The sequence below is a fragment of the Neofelis nebulosa genome, chromosome 7 (assembly GCF_028018385.1).
Source record: "Neofelis nebulosa isolate mNeoNeb1 chromosome 7, mNeoNeb1.pri, whole genome shotgun sequence".
In the NCBI taxonomy this organism is placed as follows: domain Eukaryota; kingdom Metazoa; phylum Chordata; class Mammalia; order Carnivora; family Felidae; genus Neofelis; species Neofelis nebulosa.
This window is the reverse complement of record NC_080788.1, coordinates 23,273,089-23,283,167: the sequence shown is the minus strand read 5'-3', so window position 1 is coordinate 23,283,167 and position 10,079 is coordinate 23,273,089.

The window sequence follows — 10,079 nt, the reverse complement described above, 5'->3', positions numbered from 1 at the left end:
GGCTGTTTTGTGATCTTGGAGAATGTTCCATGTGCACTCAAAAAGAAAGTATATTCGGTTGGTTTGGGATGCAGAGTTCTAAATAAATCTCTCAAGTCTATCTGACCCAATATATCATTCAGGGCCCTTGTTTCTTTATTTATTCTCTGTCTAGATGTTCTATCCATTGTTGTAAGTGGAGTATTGAAGTCTCCTGCAATTACCACATTCTTATCAATAAGGTTGCTTATGTTTGTGAGTAATTGTTTTATATATTTGGGGGGTCCCATATTCGGTGCATAGACATTTATAATTGTTAGCTCTTCCTGATGGATAGACCCTGTAATTATTATATAATGCCCTTCTTCATTTATTGTTACAGCCTTTAAATGAAAATCTAGTTTGTCTGATATAAGTATGGTTACTCCAGCTTTCTTTTGATTTCCAGTAGCATGATAGATAATTCTCCATCCCCTCACTTTCAATCTGAAGTTGTCCTCAGGTCTAAAATGTGTCTCTTGTAGACAGCAAATAGATTGGTCTTGTTTTTTATCCATTCTGATACCCTATGTCTTTTGGTTGGAGCATTTAGTCTATTTACATTCAGTGTTATTATTGAAAGATATGGGTTTAGAGTCATTGTGATGTCTGTAGGTTTCATGCATATAGTGATGTCTCTGGTACTTTGTGGTCCTTCCAACATTTCACTCACAGGATCCCCTTTGGGATCTCTTGTAGGGCTGGTTTAGTGGTGATTAATTCCTTCATTTTTTGCTTGTTTGGGAAGACCTTTATCTCTCCTTCTATTCTGAATGACAAAGTTGCTGGATAAAGGAATCTTCGCTGCATATATATTTTCTGTTCATTACATTGAAGATTTCCTGCCATTCCTTTCTGGCCTGCCAAGTTTCAGTAGATAGGTCTGCCACTAGTCTTATTGATCTGCCTTTATAAGTTAGAGCATGTTTATCCCTAGCTGCTTTCAGAATTTTCTCTTTATCCTTGTATTTTGCCAGTTTCACTATGATATGTCGTGCAGAAGATCGATTCAAGTTACGTCTGAAGGGAGTTCTCTGTGCCTCTTGGATTTCAATGCCTTTTTCCTTCCCCAGATCAGGGAAGTTCTCAGCTATGATTTATTCAAGTACATCTTCAGCCCCTTTCTCTCTCTCTTCCTCTCTGGAATTCCTATGATACGGATATTGTTCCATTTGATTACATCACTTAGTTCTCTAATTCTCCCCTCATACTCCTGGTTTTTTTTTTAATCTCTCTTTTTCTCAGCTTCCTCTTTTTCCATAATTTTATCTTCTAATTCACCTATTCTCTCCTCTGCCTCTTCAATCCATGCTGTGGTTGCCTCCATTTATTTTGCACCTCATTTATAACGTTTTTAGCTCCTCATGACTATTTCTTAGTCCCTTGATCTCTGTAGCAATAGATTCTCTGCTGTCCTCTATACTTTTTTTCAATCCCAGTGATTAATTTTATGACTATTATTCTAAATTCTTGTTCCATTATATTATGTAAATCGTTTTTGATCAATTTGTTATCTGTTGCTACTTTCTGGAGTTTCTTTTGAGGAGAATTCTTCCATTTCATCATTTTGGGTAGTCCCTGGGGTGGCTCCAAAGTGCAGGACACTTCCCCTGTACTGTGCAGAGTAACTGGTGTTGGTGGGCGGGGCCACAATCAGACCTGATGTCTGCTCCCAGCCCACTTCTGGGGCCACAGTCAGACTGGTGTGTACCTTATCTTCCCCTCTCCCAGGGTCAGGACTCACTGTGGAGTGGTGTGGCCCCTTTCTGGGCTATTTGCACACTGCCAGGCTTGTGGTGTTGCTTCAGTGGCATCTGGCATATTAGCCAGGGTGGATCCACAAGGTGCACAGGTATGGGAGGGGCAGGCTTAGCTTGCTTTGCTGCTGGTGATCCCCTGTGGGAGAGGCCCTGCAGCACTGGGAGGGAGGCAGACCGTAGGAAGGATGGATCCACAGAAGCACAGCATTGGGTGTTTGCATGGTGCAAGGAAGTTTGGTGACGGGAACTGGTTCCCTTTGGAATTTTGGTTGGGGGATGGGAGAGGGAGATGGCGCTTGCCAGCACCTTTGTTCTGCTGAGCTGAGCTCTGTATCCCCAGGCTCAACAATTCTCCCTTCCATTGTCCTCTCGCCCTCCCCGTTCTCAGAGAGCAGAGATGTTGCCTTTTAACATTCTAGATGTTAAGTACCACTGGCTGTCAGAACTCATGCAGTCCAGCCCCTCTGCTTTTACAAGCCAGACTCGGGGGCTCTACCTTGCTGGGCAGGCTGCCCCTGCACCGCCCCAGTGCCCTTCCACCAGTCTGTGTAGTATGCACTGCCTCTCCACCCTTTCCACCCTCTTCTGTGGGCTCTTGTCTATGCTTGGCTTTGGAGAGTCTGTTCTGCTAGTCTTCTGGTGGTTTTCTGTGTTATTTAGGCAGATGTGAGTGAAATCTAAGCGATCAGCAGGACATGGTGAGCCCAGCAGCCTCTTACGCTGCCATCTTCTCTCCAAAACACCCCATTCTGTTTTGTCAGCTTCCCATGCCATGTTATGTCTGATTCTAGCCTGAAAACTCCAATTTTGTTTCCTTCTTAGACACTCCTTGATTCTTCACCCTCTGTCCCCACTTATGAGGAAGGGAAACTGGTAATCTCTTATGTCATCTTGCCAACCATGTCAAGTATCCAGTTCGAGTCTCTTGTCTCTGTGAAGAATATATGGATAACTCCCAGAAATGAGCCTTAAGAAGCCCTAACACTTGTATCTCCTCTTGCACTCCTTCGTTAAACACTTTATTAATTGTTTCTTGATCCAACGCAGTTAGATTAACAAGTAAATGGGACTTTGGCTGAGTAAAGTTGGGGACATCTGGAACCACTTTCAAGCTTATAGTCTCAGATCATGGGAGCCCCTTGTCATTTCTCTTTCTTCTCTATGATCTGCATGCTAAGAATGCCTGGGACCAAATCCAAGAGTGTAATCTAGCCAATGTCTGAACCTAGGCACTCCATCCTGGAAATAAGATCCATAATAGTGGCTCATAAATAATACAGAAAATGGGGAGCACCCAATGCTTCCCTGAATACTCTTCCTTTGGTTGCACATTGAATAATCAGGACCATATTAAACTAGATGAGCAAAAGAAGTTACTTTTCTTTTGTGACATCACTTGGCCCCAATAAAATTTGACCAGGAGAAATGGACACTAAGTGGATCCCTTAACTTTAATATCATTCTACAGGTGGACTTATTTTACAAGCAGTCTTAAAAGTCATTAGGGATTCCTTACATGCAGGGTTTCATGAAACTATACCAGGATTTTAATTTGTTTAATTACTTCCATGCCTGTGTGGACTCTATCTCTGTCTTGGATTCCAAAGATTCTGAATAAAACTTACTTTCAGATCCCCTCTTTCAGCATACACCACAACCTACATGTTCAAATTCTTTTCAGACTCCTATATCCCCCATTATCCCCCCAAGAACCTTCCTCTTATCCTAGTCAAGCCTTTAGAGGACCAACAGGGATGGAACCAAGAGTCTCAAAGCTATCTCAGATGAAGTTGCAATCAGACTGTAAGTTAGCCTCCACCTTTACTACACCCACTACTCAGAGTCACTCTCCCCTTGGAGAAGTAGTTGATAATAATGGAGGAATTTCTAGGATACATGTCCTCTTCTCCATGGGGAACCTAAGAATTTTTAAGGACAAATTTGGTAGATTATCATAAAACCTATAAATTTAGGGATGATTCATCAGCATGAGGCTGACATTTTTGCTGACCTGACAGGATGCTATTGTCATTTTATCTCATTGCTGTACCTTTAATGAGAAGAATCATATTCTAAGAAAAAGTAGAAATTATACAGTCTAGTGACTGTCAACTCTCATCAAGAGATTTAACAAGTGGGTGGTGATGAGGTGCCAGAACAGGATCCCCACTGGAATTAGGATAATATTGACCAGACTACATGAGACATTACATAACCTGCTAATCAGAAGGAATAAAATAATGTATGATGAAACCTGTAAATTATAAGATAGAAGAAATCACTCATGGGAAGGATGAAAACCAAGCAGTTTTTCTGAGCTGAGTAACAAACATTCTGGAAACATACCAACAAATACACAGAATCTTCAGAGGTTTTTTTCCTGTGGTTTTATTATGAGCATATATAAATGCAATAGATTACTGAACATTGATTTTGTATCCTGTAATTTCACTGATCATTTATCCATTCTAGGAGTTGTTTTTTTGTTTTTGTTTTTGTTTTTCTTGCTGGAGTCTTTTAGGTTTTCTATATAGTGTACCATGTCATTTGCAAATAGTGAAAATTTTACTTCTTTCCTACCAATTTGGATGCCTTTATTCCTCTTTCTTATCTGATTACTATGTTAGGACTTCCAGTACTATGTTGAATAAAAAAGTGGTGACAGTGGACATACTTGTCTTCTTCCAGGAATTAGAGAGAAAGCTATCAACTTTCCCCACTGAGTATGAGGTTCACTGTGCATTTTTTCTTTCTTTTTTATTGTTTATTTATTTTGAAGTCAGGGGCAGAGACAGAAGGAGAGAGAGAGAGAGAGAGACTCTCAACCAGGCTCCACACTATCAGCTCAGAGTCCAACCCAAGGCTGCATCTTATGAATGGTGAGATCATGACCTGAACCAAAATCAAGAGTCAAGTTCTCAACTGACTGAGCCACTCAGGCACGCCTTCCTGTGCATTTTTCATACATGGTCTTCAGTATGTTGAGATATACTCCCTCTAAACCTCCTTTGTTCAGGGCTTTTATCATGAATCGATGTTTTACTTTATCATACTTTTTTTTTTTCTGCATCTATCCAAATGATCATATGTTTTTTATCCTTTTTCTTATCTTTGTGTTTGATTGATTTGCAAATATTACTACCCTTCCATCCCAGGACTAAATCCCACTTAATGGGGTTAAGTGATACATATTTTTTTTAGTTTTTAAAATAATTCCAGTTAATTAGCATACAGAGTAATATGTATACAATATAGTGATTAAACAGTTCCATAAAACAGCATCACAAGTGCACCTATATACCCATCATGTATATACCCACCTCCTCTCTACTTTTTCCTGTGTTAACCATCAGTTTGTTCTCTGTAGTTAAGAGTCTATTTCTTGATTTGTCTCTCTCTTTTTCCCTGTTGTGCATTTGTTTTCTTTCTTAAATTCCACATATGAGTGAAATCATATGGTATTTGTCTTTCTCTGGCTGACTTATTTCACTTAGCATTATACTCTCTAGCTCCATCTATGTTATTACAAATAACAAGATTTCTCTTAATAAATGAGTAATATTCTTGTGTGTGTGTGTGTGTGTGTGTGTACCACAACTTCGCTATCCATTCATTAGTTGATGGACAATTGGGCTATTTCTATAATTTGGCTATTGAAGATAATGCTGCTATAAACATTGTAGTGCCATATCCCTTTGAATTAGTATTTTTGTATTCTTTGGGTAAATATATAGTAGTGCAATTGCTATATTGTACTGTTTTCCAGAGTAGCTGCACCAGTTTGCATTCCCATCAACAATGCAAGAGGGATCCTCTTCTCTACAGCATCACCAACACCTGTTGTTTCTTGTGCTGTTGATTTTAGTCATTATGAAAGGTGTGAGCTGATATCTCATTGTAGTTTAGATTTGTATGTTCCTAATGATGAGTGATGTTGAGAATCCTTTTGTGTGTTTGTTGGCCATCTATTTGTCTTCATTAGAAAAATGTTTATTCATGTCTTCTGTACATTTTTAAATTGGATTATTCATTTTCTTGGTGTTCAGTTTGATAAATTCTCTATAAATGTTGGATGCTAACCCTTTATCAGAAATGTAATTTGCAAATATCTTCTCCCATTCAATAGGTTGCCGTAACTGTGCAGAAGCCTTTTATTTTGATGAAATCCCAATAATTTATTTTTTTATTTTGTTTCCACATAGTAGTGGACTTCCAAATGTTCAGATTTTGAACTATGCTGCTTACAATACTTTGCAATACCATCCATAAGCAAGGTATCCCTCCCCACCACCTTACCCACATTTATATCTCCCCAAGTCAACTCCCTGCACCTCCTACCTTACAAAAGGATTGCTCTTCTACTCATATACTTGCAGCTTTTGTTCTCTCAGACATCTTATTGATTTGTTGAGTGTTAAGAAAGATTTGATAACTATCTAGCTGTGTTCAAGGGACAAAATAAGCTTAGGGTTCTTCTAATCCTCTGCCATCTTAACTCCTCCTAAATTTGAGAATAAAGAGTAAAGCTGTGAAATCCTAGGTGTCCAACCTTTTGCCACAATAAAAGTAGAGTTCTAGGTTCCAGTGATCTCACTCTCTCTCTCTCTCTCATGTTTTTTTTTTCTCTCTCTTTCTACATGTAACCATACCGTGTGGCCCCAGGAGAGCCATGTAATTCCTAGGACTTGCAAGTAATAAACCTTATTTTTTTGTAAGTTCTCTGATGGTTGTTGCTGAGATGCAGCTTGTAATTATAACAAACACAAGGGAAGAGTTAAGGTGGTGGAGCAGCATGGAGACCCTGAGCTTGTCTGGTCCCTGAAATGCAGCTAAATCAGAACCATACCATTTTGAACACCTAGGAAATTGATCTGAGGATTAACACAACAATCTGTGTAACTGGAGCCACAGAACTTTGCTGGTACATGGGGGAGAAAAAAGTCTATAGATGGTACAGAGCAGTTTTCATGGAGAGAAGAAAGAGAGAGAAAGTGAAAGGGGGGACAGTACAGTGCATTGTGATTCTGCAAGAAAATCACTCTCCCAAAAGTTGCTGGAGAGAAAGAGAAAGAATGAAAACACAGGGCGCTGAACAAGAAATATGTTCCCTAAAACCATTGACTTGGAGAAAGGAGAGAGTTTCAATACCACCAGGATTATATAAACAGTGGAGAACAGAGTCTGTAGTTTTGGAGTGAAGTGCCTGGTGGTGCTCTGGTGAGGAAGTTGAGCTAATCCCCAGGAGCAGGCCACACAGTCTGAGGGATCTGTGTACAACATGGGAAGAATCAGTTCCCCTGTTTGAAGTGCATTTGGTGCAGGCCATAGGGCCTCCCATAGGCAAAATTCCCAGCAGACCACAGAGAGTAGCCATGTTTGCTGATATTGGGAAAAAGACTTCAGAGTGCAACAAAACCTTGCACTAGCTGTGTGTTGTGATTTGCCATAATCTCTGAATCTCTGCCATTGAATGATCACATGACGTTTTCTGGTGCACTTAGCCATTGCTCACCAAGAACCTCCATGGAGTGTTGGCATGGGTCTAAACCGCAAGGATCTCTGAAGTGTGGGGCTTTGAAACACAACCCCATCTGAGGTAAAACTCTGGAGAAAGATGCTGACTGGCAGGCAGACAGCTTTGACACAGACAAGATAGAGGCGGGGAGTGGATAGAGGCCTTAGACAAAGGAGGAGTGCTTGGTCACCAGTCAGTGAGAACCTGAAGTTCCTGCACAATAGACTGGGGAGCTGGGTGAAGCCATTTTCACCTCTGCCCTGCACACGCATGCATATCGATCTGTGGGGGGCCGGCCCCGGTGCCAGGCTGAGACCAGGTCGAACATTGTTCCCTGTTCCATAGACTATTTTTGTCCCATAGTTTTACTCTCGTTGTCTGTGCTGCTGGCACAGTTCCCCTACCTGAATTAGATGCCACGTGGTCTGCTTTCGCTTTCCTCCTTGTTGTCTCAGGTCCCTGTTCGGGTGCCACTTGTCATGACCGGCACAACAAACACCGAGGTCAGGGTCCTGAGGGTAGGGGAATGCAAGAAAAAAGAGAGAGAAGAAAGTTTGGGAACAGGAGGGTCCCCTGGGCTGATGGCCCAAGTGACGGCTTTATTGTTGCTGTACACAATCTTTTATAATATAAGACTCTTATGGATCAGGTCATTCTAAGAATAATCAGGTTTCACATAATCACTGCCAACCAAAACATTTAGTTCTGTGTTTCTTGTGAATTTTCTAGACTGGTCACAACAAGACCTTGTTGATAAGATTGTTAGCAAAACACAATTCCCATGTTTGTTTTTATCTGACTCGGGGTAGAAAAAGGGAGGTAGCATTACTGACAACACTTACAGACCACAGGCTTCAGGAATTAACTTTCTCAGCCTTGACAAGGCTTTCGTATGCCCTTGAAAGTGGGGGAATGGGAAGGTGAACCACCGGGTTGGCTAAGTCAACAGGGAACGTTGCTCAACCCGGTCTCAGCCTGGCGCCGGGGCCCGGCCTCCCACATGAATGGGAGGGGGAACCACCGGGTTGGCTGAGTCAACAGGGAACATTGCTCGACCTGGTCTCAGTCTGGCACCGGGGCCCAGCCCCCCACATCGATCCACCCCAGTAAGCTAAGCAGCACCGCCTGGTGGAGAATGGAGTCACTATGTCAAGTCCTGCCCAACTGCGCCTTCTAAACATTCCCCCAGAAGACCAGCACAACTCACTTCACCTGCTTATCATACAGACTATAGAGTGCTTCATACTTTCAGTAATAGGAGAAATAATGTAACTTCCTCTGGGTTACATTCTGCTTGTGAGTTCATTTATTTGTTCATTTTCTTTGCTTGTTTTTGATTAAGTTTTTTTCTTATTTCTTTCTTTTTTTCCCTTTCTTGGATACAGAAAGAGAAAATTTTATTACTTTAGTTTTTAAAATTTTTTACTGTTTTATTCTGCTTCATTTTTGTTATTTTATTGTATAGGGTTTTTTTTTTAATTTTCTTACCTTTTTTTTAAAATTTTTCTTTCCCTTTTTCTCTGTTCTATCAGGATTCTTTGAACAAGCAGACTGAAACACACCTAGGATATAGCTTTCTTTATTTGATTTTGTGTTTTGTTTTTAATTCTTTAATTTTTGTTTTTTATTTTGTTAATTTTTTTCTTCCTCCAAAATGACAAAATGAAGGAATTCACACCAAAAGAAAGAACAGGAAGAAATGACAGCCAGGGACTTAATTAACACAAATGTAAGTATGATGTCAAATAGAATTTAGAACCTTGATAAAAAGAATACTAGCTGGGGTTTAAAAAAAGCATAGAAGACAGGAGAATCCCTTTCTGTGGAGAAAAAAAAAGAAATAAATTCTAATCGGATCAAAATTAAAAATGCTTACAACCAAGATGCAATTTGGAATGGATGTCACGATGGCAAGGATGAATGGAGCAGAGCAGCGAATAAGCAATATAGAAGATAAAATTATGGAGAAAAAAGTACCAGGAAAAAAAAAGAGGGAAATAAAGTCAAAACCAGTCAAAACCAGTCAAAATCAGTGTACAAGACTTGGAGAACTCAGTGACTTATTAAAAAGCAATACCATCCAAATCATAGGAGTCGCAGAAGTTGAAAAGAAAGAAAAAGGGGCAGAAGGTTTATGTGAGTGAAGTGGAATGGAAAACTTTCCTATTCTGAGGGAGGGCACAAACATCAAAATCCAAGAAACAAAGAGAACTCCCATTAGATTCAACAAATCTAACAATCACGAAGTCATATCATAGTCAAATCACAGAATACACAGACAAGGACAAATTATGAAAGCAGCAAGGGAAAAAGTCTGTATTCTATAAGCAAAAAGATTATCCACAGAAACTTGGCAGGATATATTCAACATGCTGAATCAGAAAAATATGCAGTCAATAATTCTTTATCCAGCAAGAATGTCATTCCAAATAGAAGGATACAAAAAGAATTTCCCAGACAAACAAAGCTAAAGGAGGTCGTGATCACTAAACCAGCCCTGCAAGAAATTTTAAGGATGGGTCTTTGAGTGGAGAAAAGACAAAATAAAACGAAAAATACCAAAAGCAAAAAAGACTAGAAAGGACCGGAGAGCATCAACAGAAATACCAACTCTACAGGCAACACAATGGCACTAAATTCCTTTCAGTTCTCACTGTAAATGTAAATGGACTAAATGTTCCAATCGAAAGACACAGGGTATCAGAATGGATTAGAAAACAAGACCCATCCATATGCTGCTTACAAGAGACACATTTTAGACCTAAAGACACCTGCAGATTGAAAGT